General features: G+C 38.9%; 1 long non-coding RNA gene across 2 annotated transcripts in view; it reads left to right on the forward strand.

Annotated features, from left to right (window-relative positions):
• The window catches only part of LOC137146260 (uncharacterized), a 114237-nt gene extending 92394 nt beyond the window's left edge, over positions 1-21843 (forward strand). For both annotated transcript variants that reach the window (XR_010917880.1, XR_010917881.1), the window contains exon 3: positions 21266-21843. This is a non-coding gene — a long non-coding RNA (uncharacterized lncRNA). The remainder of the gene's footprint in view (positions 1-21265) is intronic.
• Positions 21844-23731: the final 1888 nt, after the last annotated feature.

Genomic DNA, 23731 nt, shown 5'->3' on the forward strand with positions numbered 1-23731 from the left:
AAAAAAAAAAAAAAAAATCTCATGTGTAGGCCAGTCTTCTTTTAGGAATCTGAAAAAATGGCTCAGAGGTGTGAATGATCCCAGACATCTCCCTCAGGGCTCTGTGGACTCAGTGACTGTGAAATTTGGGAATTTTCCAAGCCACCACAGAATCTAGCTTGCCTTATTTTTTTTGCACTGTGTAATTCGTTATTTTGCATTTTCTTCTGGCCCTGCTGCAGTCTGCCTGCAGCTGCAACTTGCTTTGGTATTTCCCCATAATGGGAAATAAATTACATTACAGTACATGCAGCTTTTACTGTTCTGTGCAACCAGATGGGAGGAATGTGAGTGTTAGGAGAAAAGGTCGTGTCAGGAGCCAGAACGAGTGTCCAGTTCATATCCAGGGTTTGTGGGGAGCCAGAAGACCAGGCTAGAGAACTAGGCTGCCTACAAGAATAGTTCTCAACCGGGGGTACACAGAGGTCTTCCAGGATGTACTTCAATTCATCTAGATATTTGGCTAGTTTTACAATAGGCTTCATAAAAGCATTAGCAAAGTCAGTACAAACTAACATTTCATACAGACAATGACTTGTTTATACTGCTCTATAGACTATACACTGAAATGTAAATACAATATCTATATTCTAATTGATTTATTTTATAATTATATGGTAAAAATGAGAAAGTAAACTTTTTTTCAATAATAGTGTGCTGTGACACTTCTGTACTTTTATATCTGATTTTGTAAGCAAGTAGTTTTTAAGTGAGGTGGAAATTTGAGGTTACACACAAGACAAATCAGACTCCTGAAAGGGGTACAGTAGTCTGGAAAGGTTGAGAGCCACGGGCCTACAGAATAAAGCAGAGCTGAGAAGATGAACTGTAGAAGCAGACTGCAAGCTTCCCTCATCCTAGCTCACGCAGGGTCAGGGAAGGAGATGCTGAACTGGGCTACGTTGAGAACATAATAGCAGAAGCCCGTATCGCTGGGCCAGCTGGAGCACGCACACACACATCATCATCATCAAAAATAGTCCTTGACAAATTACATATCAATTAATATTTTCAAGTATGGCCCATAAATGCGTGTTTGGGTGTAAGAGGGAATGGGAATGAAAGGTGTTTCATCGAGCTGCTATAAATTAATATTGCAGTAGAATTTAGGAGTTACTGCTGCAGAATTTAGGTGTGCATGCTGCAGAATTTGAGCTTATAGTAAGGTAGAGGACCCAAAGTCTGGCTTTTGCAAGAGATTCAATGAAAAAAGCAAACAGAAGAAATAACAAAGGATGCTTTCACCTTGTACCACTCTTGAAAGGAAAATAGCTCAGAGTGGCAGTCATTCAAGTAATTTACATGAAGAATTGTACAACAGTTTAATGTAAGTTATACCTGTATGCAATTAAATTTCTATTGTACTGTAAAAAGATAGCATCTAAGTATCTTCTCTGCATCTAATGCTAGAGGAATTGTACTTTTGTCCATTTACAAAAAAAGTGATAGTTGACATTTAATGTTTGTAGAATATTATATATAATAAAAGTATATAAAATAACTAACAATTTAGAGAAAATAGATTATGAGCTTCTGTTCTCCCTGTCTCATAACACAAGGACAAGAGGACATTCACTGAAATTGAAAGATGGTGAAGCCAAAACTGATAAAAGGAAATAGTCTTTCACAAGTATAATTAGGTTGTGGAACTCATTGCCACAGGATATCACTGAGATCAAGAACTTACCAGGCTTCAAAGGAGGTTTGGACATTTATATGGATAACAAAAATATTGAGATATGTATAGTTGATACTGACAAAAAGAGTTTTGGAAGAGATTAAAACTACATGTTTCGGGGTTTAAACCAATCTCTAACTACTAGAGATTAGGTTGAGATCTTCTTGGGAGGCAAGTTACCCCATAACTGCCTACTGTGGAGTTCCTCTGATACACATACTGCTGGCTATTGTCACAGGCAATATACAGGACTATATGTATCATAGGTTTGGTCCATATGGCATTTCCTGTAATTAATAGCTGTCCCTAGAATAAAACCATGTTAGTCAATGTAAATTAGCTCTGTTTAGTAGAGCTGATTTGCAATTACTTTTATCAATATTTTACTGTTTGGATAAATTACGTTATACATCATAACAGTCAATCTTTTGTTTTTTGTTTTTATCATTTTCATGAATACAGTTTCACATGGGAATTGGACAATTTTTCCCTGTTGTGGTGATAATTGGCACATTTGAAATATTTGAGGCACTGGAAGCTCCTGAAAAGATTTATATAACTTGCTGCTAATGTTGTCAAATCCTGGAGATTTGCATTTTGTAAGGTCCTTTTTAATATTTTGTGCTTCATCTGTTGAGAGCTCTGCTTCAAGTTTCATTGTTTGCGCTTCAATAATATGAGTGATTTTTTAGGCTCTTCTTTCAAGTTCTTGTATTGTAGTCAGAGTTTTATTTTTGGAGAATTTTTAAAATGTCTATTACTATTTTTTAAACCAAAAATTATTTTGTCACAATTGTGGATAAAACAGTCAAGCAGCAGGTTATCCCATTCTTAAAAACATATGACTAACTTTCTTTCTAAATTCAAAAAAGCAATGGGTATAAAACAGAATTACTTGTGCTCAAAAAGTGATGATGGATTTCTTCAAATTAGGGTTTTGTTTACTGGGAAGCACCAGTGATTAATTACGGAAGAGACTTTAGTTTCTATCTGAAGAGCAATTGCTCTGTTTAAAGGGCTTTTTTGTTTTTGTTTTTGTTAGTGTCATGTTTGATGGTCATTACTCTAATGTATGCCTTAAATATACATACCACCAAACTTGTGAGGGAAGAGGGTGGGGGTGGTAACTTCCCATTGTCATTTGTTTCAAATATTGCTATAAATTTCATTGATAAATTGAACCCTTTATTTTTAACATGTAAATGAGGAGTCTGTACTGAGTATTTTGATGGTTAATATCTTAGCCAGGTATTTACTTGTGCATGATTTGATACAAGAATCACATCAGTATTAGAAGCTAAATATCAAATTTCTTCAAGAGGAGACTCCAGACATTGTCAAATAATTCAATATTTCTGAGATGGGACTAGTTGGTTTTAAAAAAATCTGATAGAAAGTTGAGAGACTTATCAGAGGAGCATTTATGTCAGACATTAAGACTGCCAGTCAATGTGCCAGAAAGCAAGAGGTTAGGTCCTTTCTCATCCACAAAAGATAAGTTATCTATTTACCTTTCAACAAATAGCATAGAATGTAGCAAATACTTGTTAGTTATGTTATTACCTAACAGCCACAGTGAGACTGGATTCCATTGTGCGAGGTATTGCCCATAAACACATAATAAAAGACTGCTTGTGTCCCAAATCTAAAAGACAACTCACAAAAGAGCCATAGAAACATGCAGACGCTGTGGAGGGCCGGGGAAATAAGGTAACAAATGTAATAGGATGCGTGCAGTTCTTAGCCAGTTGGTAGCAGTGATTACAAATTGCTTGCCTAACTGTTATCAGGTTGCAGTGTTCCGTATGCACTCTGGCATAGGTTTTGAGCAGAGATTTAGGCCTGGTCTATACTTACTGGCAAATTCAGCAGCAGTCGACGGGAGTTACGCGAGCTACGTAGAGTAGCTTGCATAACTTATATCAACTTCCTAAAGTCCGTTCTGCGCGCCATCTCCACTACGCTAAGCCAACAGGAAATGCGTACCCCTTGATGCAGCACTACACATTTTGTGGAGGTGATTTTACTAAATCGACTTCCGGATTGATTGAGCAGGTCTTCACTTCTGCTTAATCAATCCGGATAAATCGATCTAATGGTGGCGAATTTGTCACCGTCAGTGAAGACATACCCTTAGAAGATACAGAATTTGATGGGGAGCTTTTGCCTACTTTTAAAGGGTGGGATGGGATAGAAATACCTACTGGAGAAGTGGAGAATTGGGTGACTGAGGCATTGGTGGAACAAAGATGATGTAAACATTGTGATGCGATAACAGGTCAGGTAGGTAGGGAACAGTTAAATTGTGGAGAACTATGAAAGTAAGGGCAATAAATCCCTGTTTACTTGTGTTGTTCAATTTTTTTCAATGTTTAGGCATATTTAGATGCTTCCTAAATGAAGGTAGTTATCAAATTTTCTTCCTTAATAAAGAAGAACATTTTTATAGGTTATTGGATGGTTAAAATCCTTAATAATCCACTAAAATCATTTTAAAGAATGCAATGGAGATGATGCGGGATGCTTGCATTTTGCTTAATGTCTTTATATCCAAAGAATACTTGTCTAAATAGGATCTTCTACATATATTGGGTTTTTGGGTTTTTTTGCCTCTTGGAATCTATGAATAGGATATAAATTGTATTTTGTATAGGGGTCTTTAATTACTGTATAGGCAACACAATATATAGAGCATAGATTTCTCTCAGGCAGGACAATCAAGCCAGTTTCATGCTTACCCTTGAGTATTCTCCTGCTGTTGTTATTCTCTGTTCCTTCTAGAACTGGAAAGCCTTCTCCATCTCCAAGAAAACTGCCTTGATCCATAGTGTCTTTATCTCTGTTTCTTCATTCCCTTCTTCATTCAATCTCCTCATTCCCACTCACTTTCTGACTCTGCTTCAATTGATGTTCGTTCCTGAAATGAACACCTTTCTCACTCCTTTGCCCTAAATGTCACAGCAGTGTTGTTAGGCTCCTTTGATCCCACTCTTGTCATTTCTGGTACCCCCTTTTTTCCTCTTCTCACTTCTACCCTGGTCAGCTCTCCTCTCCCCTTTGAAAGGCCAACATCAACTAACCTCTGACTCCTTTCCCCTTTTTTTCTAATGTTGATGCCTTATGTCCTCTTCCTATTTCCTCTGCCCCATAGTCTCAAGCTAGGCAATTCAGACTTGTACAGTGATGACCTGTCACAAGGCTTGTCTACATGGCAAGTTACTGTACAGCAAGCCAGGGTGTGAAACTACACTGCACCACCTTGCTGTGCAGGAGCTTACTGTGAATACTGCTATGGTGCAGTGAAAGTCCCAGAGTGCAGCTTACCATACTTCTGCTTGAAACTGTATGCTAAGCTACACTCCAGGATTTTTTGAAATGGCAAGCTGTGGTGCTGTTGAATCACGCTGCCTCTCCTTTCCACTCATTAACCATTAAATCTTCTGCTTTGAGCTACTTCATAGAATCTTAGAAGATTAGGGTAGGAAGGGACCTTGATCTGCTGGCAATGCTCCTACTAATGCAGCCCAATTTGTCATTAGCCTTCTTGGCAACAAAGACACATATAGGGCTTCTTGTCCATTGTAACCCCCAGGTCCTTTTCTGCAGGACTGCTGCTTAGCCAGTCAATCCCCAGTCTGTAGCAGTGCATGGGATTCTTCCATCCTAAGTGCAGAACATTGCACTTATCCTTGTTGAACCTCATCAGATTTCTTTTGGCCCATTCCTCCAATTTGTCTAGGTCACTCTGTATCCTATCCCGATCCCTACCCTCCAGAGTATCTACTACTCCCCCAAGCTTAGTGCCATCCATGAACTTGCTGAGGGTATAATCCACCCCATCATCTAGATCATTAATAAAGATGTTGAACAAAACCAGCCCCAGGACTGACCCCCGGAGCACTCCACTTGTTACCAGCTGCCAACTAGACATTGAGCCATTAATCACTATCCATTGAGCCCGATGATCTAGCCAACTTTCTATCCACCTTATAGACCATTCATCCAACCCATACTTCTCTAATTTGCTGGCAAGAATACTGTTGGAAACCATATCAAAAGCTTGCTAAAGTCAAGGTATATCATGTCCACTGCTTTCCCCCCATCCACAGAGCCAGTCATTTCATCATAGAAGGCAATCAGGTTGATCAAGCATGACTTGCCCTTGGTGAATCTATGCTGACTGTTCCTGATCACCTTCCTTTCCTCCAAGTATTTCAAAATGGAATCCTTGAGGACCTGCTCCATGATTTTTCTGGAGACTGAGGTGAGGCTGACTGGTTGTAATTCCCCAGATCCTCCTCCTTTCCTTTTTTAAAGATGGGCACTATATTTGCCTTTTTCCAGTCATCCAGGACTTCCCCGATTACCATGAATTTTCAGAGATAATGGCCAGTGGCTCTGCAATCACATCAGCAACTTCCTCAGCACCCTTGGATGCATTGCATCCGGCCCTATGGACTTGTGTATGTCCAGCTTTTCTAAATAGTCCTGAAACTGTTCTTTCATCACTGAAGGCTGCTCACCTCCTCCCCATACTGTGCTGCCCAATGCAGTGGTCTGCCAGCTGAACTCTTCTGTGAAGACGGAGGCAAAAAAAACATTGAGTACTTCTGCTTTTTCCACATCATCTGTCACTAGGTTGCATCCCTCATTCAGTAAGAGGCCCACACTTTCCCTGACCATCTTCTTGTTGCTAACATACCTGTAGAAACCCTTCTAGTTACCCTTCATGTCCCTTGCTAGTTGCAACTCCAATTGTGCTTTGGACTTCCTGATTTCACCCCTGCATGCTCAAGTGATATTTTTGTACTCCTCCCTAGTCATCTGTCCAAGCTTCCACTTCCTGTAAATTTCCTTTTTGTGTTTAAGCTTACCGAAGATTTATCTGTTAAGTCAAACTTGTCACCTGCCATATTTGCTATTCTTTCTGCACTTTGGGATGGTTTGTTCCTGTGACCTCAATAACGTTTCTTTAAAATACAGCTAGCTCTCCTGGACTCCTTTCCCCCTCATATTAGCCTCCCAGGGGATCCCACCCATCAGTTCACTGATGGTGTCAAAGTCTGCTTTTCTGAAGTCAGGGTCCATATTCTGCTGCTCTCCTTTCTTCCTTTTGTCAGGATCCTGAACTTGACCATCTCATGGTCACTGCTGCCCAGGTTGCCATCCGCTTCTACTTCCCTTATCAATTCTTCCCTGTTTGTGAGCAGCAGGTCAAGAGGAGCAAGGCTAGAAACCTAGTTGGTTTCTCTGGCACTGGCATCAGGAAGTTGTCCCTAATACTTTCCAAAAACTTCCTGGATTGTCTGTGCACTGCTGTATTGCTCTCCCAGCAGATGTCAGAGTGATTGAAGTCCCACATGAGAACCAGAACCTGTGATCTGGAAACTTCCGTTAGTTGTATGAAGAAAGCCTCGTCTGCCTTATCCTCATGGTGGTCTATAACAGATGCCCACCACGACATCACCCTTGTTGCTCTCGCCCTCTAAACGTAACCCAGAGACTCTCAACAGGCTTTTCTCCAGTTTCATACTGGATCTCTGAGGAGTCATACTGCTCTCTTACATACAGTGCAACTCCTTCACCTTCTCTCCCCTGCTTGTGCTTCCTGAACAGTTTATACCCGTCCATCACAGTGCTCCACTTGTGAGTTATCCCACCAAGTCTCTGTTATTCTAACCACATCATAGTTCCTTGACTGTGCCAGGATTTCCAATTCTTCATGTTTGTTTCCCTGGCTTCTGGTGTTCGTGTACAGGCACCTAAGATAACTAGCCAATTGTCCTACTTTCTCAGTCTGAATCAGGAGGCCTCCCCTGTTGCACCCTCCTCCTTGTGCTTCCTTCCAGTATCCCACTTCCCCACTTATCTCCAGGTTTAGGTCTCCATCCCCTGGCAAACCTAGTTTAAAGCCCTCCTCACTAGGTTAGCAAGCCTGTCTGCAAAGATGCTTTTCCCTCTCTTTGTTAGGTGACTCCCATCTCTTCCTAGAAATCCTTCTTGGAACAACATCCCATGATTTAAGAATCCAAAGTCCTCTCTCCGACATAACCTAAGTAACCACACATTTACTTCTACAATTCAATGGTCCCTACCTCAGACTTCTCCACTAATTGTCTAGTTCTGTGATACAAGAGGACAAATTGAAAGAGACCTACTTTAGAATATCCTATAGCCCTGTGGATTAGGACACTCTCATGCAATGGGAGAACTCTGTTCAAATCCCTGCTGCATGCCAGGCAAAGGGATGAATTGAACCTAGGTCTCTTACATCCCACTACCCTTAACTTTCTGGGCTAAAGGTTACAAGGGAGATGCCACCATCTTGTTCTCCTCTTCTTCGTGCCTGTATCCTAAAACTTTTTTTGGGGAGGTGGGGTAGGGATGGGGAGAAAATTATTTAGCAAATTCATGTCAAATTCACCAATAGTTTTGGGTTGTGAATGTAACTGCATTTTTTAATAAAAAACTGTTTACAAAATTTCACCCCCCTCTAGTTAGTTTTGATAACTGCTTCTAATCATACAACTTCATCCTTATGTTTTCTTCTGTTTCTTGCTCTTCCTAGCGTCCTCATATTTTTAACCATTCTCCCCCTTTCGGTTCTTTTCTGTCGGGCTACAGACAAGCTTCTGTAGTTGAAAAGTACTTTATTTAACTTTCATCTGTCTCTCCATGTACCTTTCTCCTCTCTTTGTCTCCAAAATCTTTGAGCATGCTGACTTTCTACTGACTTAAACTACTAGTCCTGAAATCCCTTCAGTGCCACTTCCACCCACCTCATGCCACCATAAACACCCTCACCAAGGTCACGTATGCTTAGCTAAATCATGCAGGACTGTGACAGAGTGCTGGGACCTGATTACTGAAGCCCCACTTAGTTCCCCCTGTGACGGCTGATTGAACAATTAGCTAATCAAAGGAGAGGCCAGGGAGGTGAGGAACTAATTAGCCTTCAGCTGGCTAACCTGATAAAAGCCAGGAAGGAAAAGTTACCAAGGTGCGGAGGACAGGGCTAGATGAGTCTAGAATGAAAGCACTCCCAAAAGAGGGAGATCTCTGCTCCTCCTACAGCCCTAGTAAAGAGGGACTGAAAGATGTAGAGATGAAGTTACGTTATACTTAACATTACACCATGATGTTACATTATACTTACGTTGGTGGAAGCATTTACAATAAAATACAGGCTGAACACTAAAAGGAAGTGGTTCTGCATAATTTCAGAGGCATCAGAGGACAGTGTTGTCCCATCACCAGGGTACTTACCTGTTGTTCTTGATCTTTCTGCCTTTGATGCAATTAATCATTCTTTTTCCTGTAGAGGATCTTCCTCCTCTCCTCTTTTCCATATGTCTTGGGGCTCTGATGGTTCCTTCCTCTTTTCCTTCATTACTCAGCCTAAGCTATAACATCTTTTCCCAAGCTTTCGGCTCACCTATCTATCATGTTGTGATGACTCCCAGGTTCTGCTGTATCCCGATTCTACAATTCCCTATCCAGTTTTGGTTTATTAACATATCTCTCTCATGTCATGTCGGTGTTGAATCTTTGTCTTTCATGTCTTTTAATAAATGAAAATCCTCTCTGGTGCAACTGTCAGGAGTTAAACGAGAGAGGCATTTGGCCCAGTGTATCCAAAACAAAATGTATCTTCCCAATTGACCCATCTCCACCTCTTCTCTTCCCTTTCACTCTTAGAATTGAGCACTGCTTCTATACAAGATTCAGATATAAAACTTCAAAATATCTGTATGGGGCCATCATACTGTAACTTTAAAATGTCCAAACCGGTTGCTGTTAGTTTACTTAAATTTCATGCAACTTTTTTTTTCTGAAGAAGCTTTAGCAAAAAGCAAACGTTTACTGTCTCATTTTAAAACCTTCTTACATCAGTTGGATCATTTGTATTTCTAAAGACCTATTTATATTAAACCCTTAAATGTATAAGAATATTTCAATTTTGTTTTGGGTGTCTGTTAATATCAGATTCAAAAACCACTTTATGCAACTGTGTCAGTTCTGTAGAGATAGGTTCATTATCATTACAATACTAACTGTCGACAGTACACGGTATGAGACCAGCTTTATGTTGGCAAATTACTCCAATCTTTTCACATAACTGGATGACAAATCCCAAATTATGGAGGGTTGATTTTATAATTTGTCCTTCTTTAGGCATATTGTTGCCTACATGCACTGTAGGGAACAATCCTGCATTGGCAGGGAGATAGAATAGTTGACTTAATAGATCTTCTCTGTACTCTAACTGCTGTAATACACATAGAATTGCTACAGAAATGAGAAGAGGCTGTGGTTGGGATGGGAAGTCCATTTTGGTGACCAGGGCTATACCCAAATAAGAATTAAAAGGTACCTTTTTACTCAACAAATCTTTTCTTTCAGTGTATTCAGAATCCTATCATTTTACTGCAGATAAAAATGTTTTTACTGCTTTTTTATTCCTGTTAGGACTGTAGAACTAATGCAGTCAATAAGAAGTGAGCAGAATTCTCTCACTGCCTTTGCATCATTAACAGGAATGTTTATTAATTCCCAATTATAAGACTAATCAGTCTTACTTGTGCAAACTAATTGAAGGGACTGGGGTTACACAGGTGTCACTGAAAGAATAATTTGAATAATCTGGGGTTTCCCTGACGGCAGAATTTGGCCTACTGATCCTTTACTATATGCATTGATATAATAACAAAAGAATGAACCCATCTTAACTTGACTATGTAAGGTTGAATTTGCAGAGTTAGCTGTTAGAAGATGGAGGATGTTTGATATGGAAATTATTTTGATACAATAATCCTGGATCCTCACAATGCCATTTCTAGTCCCTGTTAAGACAGCAGGGGCATCTTAAAAAGATGCAAAGCTTTACATTGTGATCACACAAGGAAATGGATGGTCCTAAGTGCATGTTCTCTCAGAGATCAGACAGAAAGACACTGGAAGTTCCCTTGTTTATTAAATGGGCAAAGACTAAGAAAAAGTAGTTATTAGTAGGGCACAAAGTTTACAGATATGGAAGTACTTAAAGAATGGGGGCAACACACTTGACCTCACAAAAGCCACTTGCATATCCTTTCATTGTGAAGCAGGAATCTGATTTTATTACACGGCGTTACTTTGGTTACCGTTGCATGCTAATGGATGACAGCTGTTGTGTCTTTTATGGCTGTCAATGGAGAGAGCTTTTTGGGGGGATACAATTTAAATATATTTAGTCTTTGAAATAATTACAAGTAAGCAGCCTTTCAAAGGACACATTGCAGGAGTCAAATAGTACTTCATGTTAAAAAAAAATCCGTGTGTGTGTGTGTGTGTGTGTGTGTGTGTGTGTGTGTGTGTGTGTGTGTGTAAGAGAAAAATCCTGCTAAAGCAAGTCCATGGTAAAGAGCATCATAGAGACAGATTGTGTTAGAAGATTTGTCTTGTCAAATACTTAGTGCATGAGATGTTTTAAAATTGTATATAAAAAGATTTAAAATAGTGCACTCCTCTCCACTCCATACACATTTTCAGTTTGCAGCATCTTCATACTGCTGTACTGTTGATATTAAAGACAGCCCATATTTGCTGCATGTCTTTGAAAAATCAAGCTAAGGGCCAGGCCCTTAGCTGGCGAAAGCATCATTGCTCCTTTTGAATCCTTTTGCATCAAAACCCTATAAAACTATATAGAATTTGAGAATTACTTCCTTTCTAAAGACTCTTCTTTGTTTAATTCCAGCATATAGAATTTTTTAAAACAGGAATGTAATTTTCTATCAAATTCTATGGGACTTATCCATGGGGTAGAATCAAGACAATAAAACATTTATCACTGTCACCACAAGCCAAAGAAGGAATTTAAAGGATGGATTTGGACCATGTGTCAGAGCCTGGTATCTTAGCCCCATTTCGCTGAGGCTGTGTTCTTGTCTAACACAGTAGTGTGGAGAAGCAGAATATGGGTTCAGGTAGAACTGGGGCATAATGCATAGAGGAAACAAAAATATGGGATGCATGGGATATACATCTGATAAATGTGCCAGCCACTCCCAGTTTGTTCCCCTCTTCCTTTTCCTCCCCAGTCTTTCCTCTCTTCCTCCTTCTTCTAAATTTCTCCCACAAATCTAATGCGTTTTATTAGTATTCTTGAATCAACAGCTATATAGAGTATAGTTGTTTTCATTTAAAAAATCTCAGTGGGCGCTCTGGTTGTGACCCATCCAGTTCCCTCCTAAATATGAATTGAGTCTGATTTGAAAAGGTTGCCATTTAAACAAAAAAAATCTACTGATTTGTTTAATTCTGAATGAAAATACAAATTCACATGTGCACCAAATGACATGGCATCTTCTCTGGATGCTACACAGTCATTCTCAATCCACTTAATCTGGATTTCCATTTACTCCTGTAGGGTAGCTTCCTTTTATTCTTATGTTCTTTCAGTATTTTACTGTCAGGCTCTGTGTTGTCTTATTCTTCTGCACAGGGTATTTAGTTATTGAATAACCCTATATCTAGTACTAGTAATAGGAGCTTACCTCATTACAGTTTATAATTGATTCAAAGTCACCCACTGAAAAAAAAAAGACCAAGTCTGCACATGCGCACACCATGTTTTAAAAAAAAAAAATCCTAGCCTCTTTGGTGAATTACAATAAAAATGCACTTCATTGTTGCTGTGATAAAGAGAGTGAAGTGCTATAGGAGATATTTTTTGTAATCAGTAATATAAATCTGATGCTTTTGTTTTGCTAGTGTTTGTTGCTATTCTCGCTTCTATAAGCATGTTTATCGAGGTCTACCAAAAGCCCAGAAGCCCATAGGTCACAGAACAGCATTTTGATGGATTATGGGATTGTAACTGTCCCTGCCAGCTGACAGCTTTTATTGGCTGGGAGGATGAGCCTGTAAACCTTTATATAATTATTGTATTAAAGCCACTGTGCCTCTGTGTTGCTGGCGCTTGTTCAGGGATCAATGTGAAGATAATTTCAAAAATGAATAGTAAGTATTGATCGTTCCTTGGTGGAGCCTTATCAGTGACTGAGGCAGACTACTGTAGATTATAACTTCAATGTCATTTATGATGATATGATACGTATTGCAGAGTAGCAATTTAAACAAAGGGCTGATTTAATTCACAATGGATTTTTATAGTGTGATGGGTAATAAATCACAATCTGTGTAATTTTTAGAAATGAACACATGTTGGCAGTAGTTCAGGGCAGTTCCTGGGAGATCTGAAAATGACCAGGGAGGGCAAATATCAGCAGAGAACCTCTTCTGAATGATTGCCCCTTACTTGATTCTGACATTCAGATGACCTTCGGGCCTCTGCTGGCAGCTGCTGGTTAATTTTCTTCACTGAGGACACAGTTTAACTTTCTGTCTGTCTGCCAATTACCTGACATTTTCAACTTATCACCTTCCATTTTTTAAATTATTGGAGGCACATCCACATTTTGACACTTTTTTAGGCAAGTATTCGTTTTTGCCTGCTTCTGAGACATCTCTCTGTCAAGCTGCCGTAATACCTCTTTTACTCAATAAATTAATAGATCCCCTAACTGTGAGGCGAAAAAGCACAGACGTAACATTGGAAATTACAAAGCTTCCTTTCCTTTCAGTTTAGTGAGATGGTGTAACAAAACAAAAAACCACAACTAGCTTGTCTGTTCATATATTTGTATGGAAATTGACAAGAACGCAAGGAAATGATGCCTGTTTCTTGTTTGATTTAACTTTACATTATTTCTCTTTGCAAGTATTTTATATGTAAAGCATTAAAAATGGCTATGTTGAAGTAATATTAAGAGATTGGCTTTAAACCCATATGAGGCAGGAAATTTGAAGCCTCTCACTGAAATTCTCAGATTTAACTCACCATATGGTCTTGAGACCTTGCATTATATATGCTGTGCAAGATCATCTAGTGTTCTTAGCTCACCCCATAACTTCCTGATTATTGTAAAGGACTTCAACCGGTAGATGTCATCTGCAATACAGAGTTTCAAGCCTCACTCTAAATTTCCTGGCTTTTATTTTGATACACAACTTAATGTTACTTATAACAGATTTTGAGGGGATTTAAATTTGTCTACTGATGAGCTGGAAGAGAAAGAAGACCACTGGTAATGCATTAAACACAAAAAGTAATATTGAATATTACATTTGAGACAAAAATTAAAAATAAAATCATGAAAGGGCCTAATCATGGTATGTGCATGCGCATACCCAGATACCTTATCATAATCAGCAAGTCTACACAATTGACTGGAGTGGAGTTGTGCCTTTTTATCCCAGGGCTGAATTTAGCGCAGTATGTTTAAAAGGTGGGGGATTTGAAGTAAGGATAAGGAAATGGTACCTTTGTTGAACACTTGATATACTTCTATCATTAGGAGCAAGTGACTGAAATGCCATCTTCCTCATATAGGCCCTGACTCTGAAAGCACTTAAGCACGATCTTAACTTTTAACCATGTGATGGAGTTGGATTAAGTTCAATGGGCTTTGATTAAGGGCTTTCCTGAACAGGGATAATTTCTGAATTGGAGCCATTCAACGAGAAGTAATATTAGCCTTGGTGTCCGCTTGAAAGTGACACCACTAGAATTGTTGGTGAATGGTATGATGTATGTATGTATGATATCTATATAGCTATACTATAGTATGCTGTATATATACTATAGTATACATAGTGAATGGAGTTGGACTAGTATAAAAGTGCATTATATCAATACATCTTATTTTGCTTCTTGAACTAGATAACCTATAGCAGTATAGGTGCTTTTATAGCAGCATAACTACATCTACATCAGAGTGTTTTGCTGCTTTAGTGATACCAATATAGTTAAAGCAGCAAAACTTTCTAGTGCAGCCAGTTTCTTATAGGGCCAGATTTCCATAGAGCTCAGGGTCAGATTTTCAATTGCTCAGTGTCCACGGTTAGGGCCAAATGCCACCCTCAAATCAAAATAAACTGCATTGCAATTCTCCAACAACTCATGTCCTTTCTCTCCTCCCCATGAACCTTTACTAGCTTTCATCCCACATGGTGTGTGATGCTGACAAAAAGGTGTGGGGACCTTTTTTTTTTTATCAGCATTATTCAGATAATCTGGTGGGCTTCCTGCTGGAGCATAAAATGCTGTTAATTATTCTCATATGTGGTCTGTAGTACATAACCGCAGAAAAAGTTTAACATCAGTTTAATGACAGCAGGAGATAGGCTGATGAACCCATGTGGTAAAGCTACCACTTAATGTGATTGCTGCTTGGTGCAGCCCTCTTCTTTACCCTGCCAGTCAGGAGCTTTCTGTCATGCCCTCAAAATGTAATTGCTACCTAGAAAGGGAGGAGCAGAACCTGTAAAACAGAGAGGAGAGAGATTTGGGGGCCTTCCTCTGCATAATTGCTATTTTTGAATGATGGGGAAAAAAAGCTGTAAACCTTATAATCCTTGAATACTACTCCCCCCCATTGAAATATAGAAACGGCCTAGGCATTCTCCTGAAGTGTCAAGCCACATGGAATGATGGTTGCAGTCTTTCTTTATATACTATAACATGTCCTTTGGAGCAGGTGTAACCTTATGACCTGACCATCAGTTTCAGAAGCATATCATAGAATCGTAGGAGTGGAAGGGACCTTGAGTAGTCATCTAGTCCAGTCCCCTGCATTCAAGGCAGGACTAAGTATTATCTACACCATCCCTGACATGTGTTTGTCTAACCTGCTCTTAAAAATCTCCGATGATGGAGATTCCACAGCCTCCCTAGGCAATTTATTTCGGTGCTTAACTGCCCTGACAGGAAATTTTTCCTAATGTCCAACCTAAATCACCCTTGCTGCAAATTAAGCCCATTGACTCTAGTCCTATTATCAGAGATTAAAGAGAACAGTTTTTTTCCCTTCTTCTTGTAACAATCTTTTATGTACTTGAAAGCTATCACATTCCCCACCCTCAGTCTTTTGTTCTCCAGACTAAACAAACCCAATGTTTTCAATCTTCCCTCAGAGGTCATGTTTTTTAGATTTTTAATCATTTTTGTTGCTCTTCTCTGGACTTTCTCCAATTTCTCCACATATTTCCTGAAATGTGGTGTCCAGAACTGGACACAATATTCCAGTTGAGGTCTAATTAGCACGAAGTAGAGCAGAAGAAATATTTCTCGTGTCTTGCTTATACCACTCCTGCTAATACATCCCAGAATGATGGGGGTTTTTTTTTTTGTTTTTTTTTGCAGCGGTGTTACACTGTGGTCTTTTATTTAGCTTGTGTTCTGCTATGATCCACAAATCCCTTTCTGCAGTACTCTTTCCTAAGGAGTCCTTTCCTATTTTGTATGTGTGCAACTAATTGTTCCTTCCTAAGTGGAATACTTTGTCTTTATTGAATTTCATCTTATTTACTTCAGACCATTTCTCCAGTTTCTCCAGATCAAGGCGAAAGAATGTTCTAAGCCACAAGAACAAAGGACTGTTGTTGCAGCAAAACCATCAAACACACCAGAGATAGTGCTGGGATGGGTGTACAGTTGTAGAGGAAGGCCTTTGTTAGAGAGCTAGGGGCAGTTCCAAAATATTTGGTGGTATTTCAATCCTCCTGGTACCTCACCACCACAGCACTTCAGTGCTGCCTAGAGATATCTTGGGCTGCACTTATGACAGAGTCTAGGAAATACATAACAGCTCGTTTTGAATGGGCAGGTTTTTCTCTGTGCCATTGACTACCTTTTGTTATCCTTATATTGGATCTTGAGCACTTTTATTGTCTCCCTGCAGTTCTTACTGAAACAAGTAAGGTAAGACACCTGTACGGAGACCAGTGTGTTCCAAATAATAACATTTAGCTAGAATGGAATTTCCTAACCACTCCAGATGTTCACAAGTGCCCAGAGGTTTGCCTTGCCCCAACTTGGCAGCATGATGAAAGACATCTTCTTTTGAGTCTTATTGGGAAATTGGCTTGCTACAATACACAGTGATAGAAAAGAAGGTGGTGCTGGTGAAATAGCATGCTAACCCCCACCTCACCCCAGCTCCTGCCTCCCTCCCACTATACAGCTATATACCCTCCCAGGGTCCTCTCCCGCTGCTCTACCTTATCCATGGTTCCTGCAAATATTATCTCTCTCCTTATGCCCAACCACCACACCTGCCCATTCCTCATCCCTCTGCATTCACATCAGGCTGCTTGAGGGGAGCAGGGAGATTTGTCTCCCTTGAGTTCTCAGTGCTCTCAGTTCTGGTACCTCAGTGGCAGTTGGGAGTAGCAATGGGATTGATTCATAAAGAATTAAAGGACAATAATATAATGCCAATCAACATAAGTTTTTGGAAAATAGATCCTCTCAAACTAACTTGCTGCTTTTTCTGAGGAGATTACACTTTTGGTTGTTAAAGGTAATAGTGTTGATGTACTATACTTAGACTTTCAACATGGCACTGCACAACATTCTGATTAAAAAAACAAACAAACCCTAGAAAGATATAAAATTAACATGGCACACATTAAATGGATTAAAAACTGGCTAATTGGTAGGTCTAAAAATGTGAGTTAAAATGGGGACTCATCATCGAGTGTCTGTGTTTCTAGTGGTATCTTGCAAGGATTGGTTCTTGGCCCTGAGATATTTAACATTTTATTAATGATCTAGAAGAAAACATAAAATAATCACTGATATAGTTTGAAGATGACACAAAAATTGGGGAAGTGGTGAATAATGAAGAGGATAGGTAACTGGTACAGAACGATCTGGATTTCTTGATAAGCTAGGCATAAACAAACAATATGTGTCTTTAATACAGCTAAGATTAGATACATACATCTAGGAAGAAATAATGTAGGCCATACTTAGGTGATGGGGGACTCTCTCCTGGGAAGTACTGACTCTGAAGAAGGTTTGGGGGTCATGGTAGATCATCAGCTAAACATGAGCCCCCCAGTGTAATGCTATGAGGGCTAATGCAATCCAAGGTTGCATAAACAAGGAAATCTTGATTAGGAGTAGAGAGGTAATTTTACCTCTGTATTTAACACTAATGTGATCACTGGTGGAATACTGTGCCCAGTTCTGGTGTCCACAATTCAAAACGTATATTGATAAATTGGAGAGAGTTCAGAGAAGAGCCAGGAGGACAGATCTAAAGGATTAGAAAATCTGTTTTACAGGGATAGACTCAGTCTGTTAAGATTAACAAAAAGAAGGTTAAGGAGTGACTTGATTAGTCTGTAAGTACCTATATGGGAAAAATATTTGATGGAATCTTCAGTCTAGTAGAGAACGATATAACACGATCCAAATAGCTGGAAATTGAAGCTAGACAAATTCAGACTGGAAATAAGGGATACATTTTTGACTGTGAGCATAATTAACTATGGGAACAATTTACCAAGAGTTGTGGTGGATTCTCCATCACTGATAGTTTTCAAATCGAGATTGGATGTTTCTGCTCTAGGAATTATTTGAGGGAAATTCTATGGCCTGTGTTATATGGAGGGTCAGACCATTGATCACAGTGGTCCATTCTGGTCTTGGAATGCATGAATCTATAATTGCAGTGAAAGTCCTGCTCAGTCCCTGCAACCTTGGGCTGGAGCATGCTCAGCCCCTTTGAGGGGATGGAGTATGTGTGGTCTGGACAGCCTGTAGGAACTATGAGGAGATGTAGCATGCTTACTGCAGATGGCATCTTCAAAGCTGCCAAACTCTGACAAACCTCTACTGCACGTGCACAAATTGATCTTTTAGAGGTTTATAATGGTTTTGCAAATTTACATGGGGACAGCAAAAAACATCGCTCCTGCACCAGAGTGAGTCCCTTGCCCACTGTGAAGTGCCTGCTTCAAATTATGGAGGCACTAGTGCTTTTAAGTATAGATGTTGGCATGATTTTTTTTTTTTTAACATGAGCAAAACAACACATTCAAAGCTGAACCATTTTAACTGAAAGTGTTCACCAAAATTTTTTCCCCCCCAAAATATTGAGGAATGGAACATCAGGAAGGGAAAATTTCAATTTGAGCCAGATATTTGGTATGGAAACATCAGCCAGAATGGTTTGAAAAACAATGGCAAAGTTATAAGCAACTGAAAATGGTGTTTTATAACGGGAAGTGTCAGGCCTCCTTGACTATAGGTAGTGCTACCAGCTCTGCCTATAATAAAACTGTGCTTTATGTTTTTGGTCCAGTAAGACAAAGCAAAGAACAAAGCACTACTGCTTTTTTCAGTCTCTGAAAAAGCATATTTATATGTTACTTTCAGTTACAGTAGAACCTCAGAGTTACGAACATCAGAGTTACAAACTGACCAGTCAACCACACGCCTCATTTGGAACCAGAAGTGCGCAATCTGGCGGCAGCAGCGGAGACAAAAAAAAAAAAAAAAAGGAAAAGGAAATACAGCACAATACCGTGTTAAATGTAAACTACTAAAACAATGAAGGGGGAAGCAGCATTTTTCTTCTGCATAGTAGTGTTTTAAAGCTGTATGAAGTCCATATTCAGTTGTAATCTTTTGAAAGAACAACCATAACGTTTCTTTCAGAGTTATGAACATTTCAGAGTTACGAACAACCTCCATTCCTGAGGTGTTCATAACTCTGAGGTTCTACTGTAGTTTGAATTCCAGTGCTGTGCAAACAACCTCTACCCTCAGTCTGCAGTGGGATTCATGGCATAATAAAATGGTGTGATTAAAAATTTTATTGTTATATGCATGTCTTCAAATATAGAGTGCCTGATTCTCCACTGTCTTGCATCTTGTGTACTCACTGAATACATCTACACAGCAAAAAAAAACAAACAAAAAAACCCCTTTGGGCTGTGAATCTGAGCCCGGTCAACTGACTTGTGGGGCTTATGCTACAAGGCTAAAAATAGCAGAGTAGCCCGGACTCTTAGATCTGGTAAGGGGGATTGGTCCAGGTACCAGCCCAAGTGTGAACATCTACACTGCTAGTAAGTAAATGCTTCTGCTAAAAGTCCAAATCAGTTGACCTAGGCTGTGAGGCTCGCTGACACATTTTTGTTTGTGTTTTGGTTTTTGTTTTGTTTTGCAATGTTAGATGTGCCTTCCTTCTCATCACGGAAGAACTAGGGGTCACCAAGTCAAAATAATAGACAGCAGGTTTAAAACTAACAAAAGGAAGTATTTCTTCATACAATGCACAGTCCACCTGTGGAACTCTTTGCCAGGCAATGTTGTGCAGGCCAGGACCATAACAGGGTTCAAAAAAGAGCTAGTTAAGTTCATGGAGGATAGATCCATCAACGGCTATTAGCCAGGATGGGCAGCTATGCAAAATCATGCTCAGAAGCATCCCCAGTCTCCGTTTGCCAGAAGCTGGGGATGAGTGATGGGATGGATCACTTGATTACCTGTTCTGTTCATTCCCTCTAAAGCATCTGGCATTGGCTACTGTTGGAAGACAGGATACTGGGCTAGATGGACCATTGGTCTGACCCAGTGTGGCCATTCTTATGTTCTTATGTACCCATTTTATCCTGTGCAAAGTGAGTGAAAAGTGACTATGCGAGGAGCAAGACAATGGAGAGTCAGTTCACTGTGTTTATTTTCCATCAGCCTCTTTCCAGTTTGCAGTTCTACTGCAATACCTTGTAATGTTGTTTGAAAGTCAGCCTGAACAATCTCAATGCTCCTCCTCAGGCCAAATAAAAGGAGGAAAAGGCCTACTGAAACAACACTGTCTATATATTTCTAAGTTATTCTGCAAAGTAGTTTATAATTAACATGCCTAATACTACACTTGCAGAAAGGATAATTTTATTAAAAGAGTAAATAAACCTCAATTATTACAAAAAGCCAAAATAAAGTACAATATTTTGACCTGTTGAAATTAGATGTTTACGATGTTCCAAATTAATTATTTCAAGACAGATATTTCTCATACTATGGAGCCTTCTTAGGTGGCTAAGCTACTTGTCTAAGAGGCCTATTTTAAAAATTCAGTTGTTGTGCAGAAAGATTATGCATTTAACAGCCTCCTACTGTACTGCTGAAAAACACTAGAATCTTTTAAAATCTCTCAATTTAAGGCCTCATTAACTTGTGTAATAACTTTAGTGTTGCATTTTCAGTGCTCTACTGTAGATAAGGGTCAGTAGGCATTTAGCATAAATGTTTAAAAAACATTTCTTAAGCTTTATTATGGAATCACTGCTCACTGTTCCATAGTTAAAATTGAGTTGGGTTTTACACTTAAGGCAGGAATTCAACCAGTTTATTTATGAAGAATATCATTTGTCATCCTCAAAATTATAGCACTTAAGCTTTGAGTTCAGAATGAATTTTCTGAGAATTTTCAAGTAAATTGATTAATTTGGGTTAAAATTAATTAAAAATGAACCCTTTAGGAAATATAGCAGACATTTTTTCTCTAGAATTATCTTAATAGGGGAACAATGCATATACTTTAGACTTCTCTTATAGTTAAAACTCAGTGGCATAAAAGATGTTTTGTTCTAGGATTAATGATAATTTTTCCCATTATTCATCATAACCGGAAGTTTCTTCTTTAGCAGGCTGATGAACAATATACGAGAGAGAATTCCATGAGAAGAGTCTTCTTTCAAAATGTCGGCCATCTCCCACAGTTCTCAGTCGGACTGAGGTCAGAACTTGCCCATGGTTAGGTGGCCAGCATTGTTTCCAGTTGGCAACTCTCGATACTGAGGCCACAGGTTGCTAATAAATACACAAAACAGGGAAATCCCAGACATAATCTATATTTGTGTCTTTGTGTCACCTCTGGTGAAACAATGTGAGGGTGTGCAGGGGAGGAGGAAGGGTGAAATGGCAGGAGAGAGAATGAATTGATTTTCCAAGACGTTAAATTCTGTCTAACCTGAGATAATAAACATCAACATACTTTAATAATATTCATATGGTTATTGCATGATATTGCTACAGGGCAGAGTTAAGGCTGTCTGGGTGTCCTAATTTTTATATCTTGACATGCTTAGATGTCTTTTAAGTTTAACCTTCACTCTGAATTTCCTGGATGTATAGTACTAGTGTTTTGCAACATTCCCATAATGTATTTTCCCATCACTTACTAATTATATATTTTCAATCCTACTTCCATATTAATGTAGCTTCCGGCTGGGAACATTTTTTTTAACTTGCCTATTTTATATCACTTTGGAATGAGATCTGGTGTATATGCTTAGCCTGGAAGTGATTTTCTTGCCATCAAGTTAAATGCAAAAACGTATATGAACACAAAAGCTGGACAAAGACTGCAAAACAGAAAAATCCTTGCAATGATTTTTTTTAATTCTAATCTAATGGTGCCTCTCTGGTTCAAGTGGTTATCGAGTAGCAGGACCTTCCAGGGTTGTTTCCGTTAGGATGAGTGATGTAAATTCTTGGTATAATCTTTTTTTTTTTTAAGTACACAAAGCACTATTTCCCTGAACAGAGCAGGTGCAAACAGCAAGCGGTTTCCTTGCCTAAAGTCTGCTACTCCAATGGCTTCTGAGCCCAAGTGTGACAGAGTGCTGGCTATAGCACCCTGGTCACTGAAGCACATAGAAGGCTGCAGACTTACTTGGAGCAATTAACCAGTTTATGTTGGGGGTGGGAGAGATTACTGATGCATGGGATGATAATTGCTGAGCTATAAAACAATTGCTCTAGCCCCTGTGTTAATCTGCCTGGATTAACTCAAACCTAGAATGTGGTTTAGTGCTTTGGCCCATTAGCGTCCATGATTTATTTATTTATTTTACTGCATAAAGGGGCTTCTTCTGTTAAATCTGAAAGGGACTACTTGGCACACCCATTGGGTCTAATGAGATCTGAAATTTACTTTGGACCCAAGACTCACCTGGTGGCAGCCATTAGCCCCTTTCAGTATAACTTCACTTGCTGCAAATTAGTTCACATCATCTGGGTGAGGGGATAGCGTCATGAAATGGGTTTTTACATTTCATAAAGATACAGTAAGACACAACCACATTTTTTATTTATAGTTTTCTTTTAATTTTTTATTTTCTGTGTATCTTTGAAACAATGTAGAATCTTTTTTGCATTTAATGTTTTTCTTTTAAGAGGGAAAAAAACCTCTCATGCATGCAAAACGAATGTCCATTTATAATGTCAGCACATATTCATTTTCTGGAGAAACTCTAGAAAAACAAGTTTATTGGAAAGAATAATAACATAAATGTAAAAGGCTATTGTAGATTTCTGAAAAACAAACTTGTTTCATAATCTCAAATATTTATAAACCTTATTATAAGAGTTTACACTTGTGAGAGAGATACTATGCACAGAGATATGTTGCATCCGACGAAGTGGGTTTCTGCCCACGAAAGCTTATGCCCTAATACATTTGTTAGGTGCCACAGAACTCTCACTGTTTTGCTAAAAACAGACTAACACGGCTACCTCTCTGAAATTATGCAACCTATGTGTCAAATCAAAACATCTTGAATTTTGAATTATGACACTCAAAGCAACTTCATGAGTAATCCATAGACTGACATAGGTATGTATAAAACATTTGTCAAATAATTCTTAACAATGCGGAAACCGTAGAGATCATGATCTTCCTGAGGACTGTTTAAAGAACTATAAATCATTTGCTGTTGTATTGTCAACATATAGTGTTAAAAATCATGAGTCAGGCTCCATAAAATTATAAGATTGGGATTACAATCATGAGATTTAAAAATAAGTGTTCTGTTTAAAAATTAAACATTTTGATAAGGTTAAAATGTTGAAAGTTAATATGTTTAATTGTTGAAACAAAAAAATTGATAATTTTCTATGGAAAATTTTGAGGTATTTTTTGGTATTTTCTGGTATTATAATTTTTGAAACTTTTTTTTTTTGCATTTAATTTCCTTCTTTCAAAAGCACAAAAATCCTCCCCCTCCCTGAAAAAAAAAACCATTCACATCAGCATATAAAGGCCTAATTAGGCATTGACGTTCATATCTATTGGAGGTGAATGACTACTGGGTTTGCATGTTTGCTGT

The sequence above is a fragment of the Emydura macquarii genome, unplaced genomic scaffold (assembly GCF_026122565.2).
Source record: "Emydura macquarii macquarii isolate MOO-44397 ecotype Brisbane River unplaced genomic scaffold, CSIRO-AGI_Emac_v2 contig_431, whole genome shotgun sequence".
Lineage (NCBI taxonomy): Eukaryota > Metazoa > Chordata > Testudines > Chelidae > Emydura > Emydura macquarii.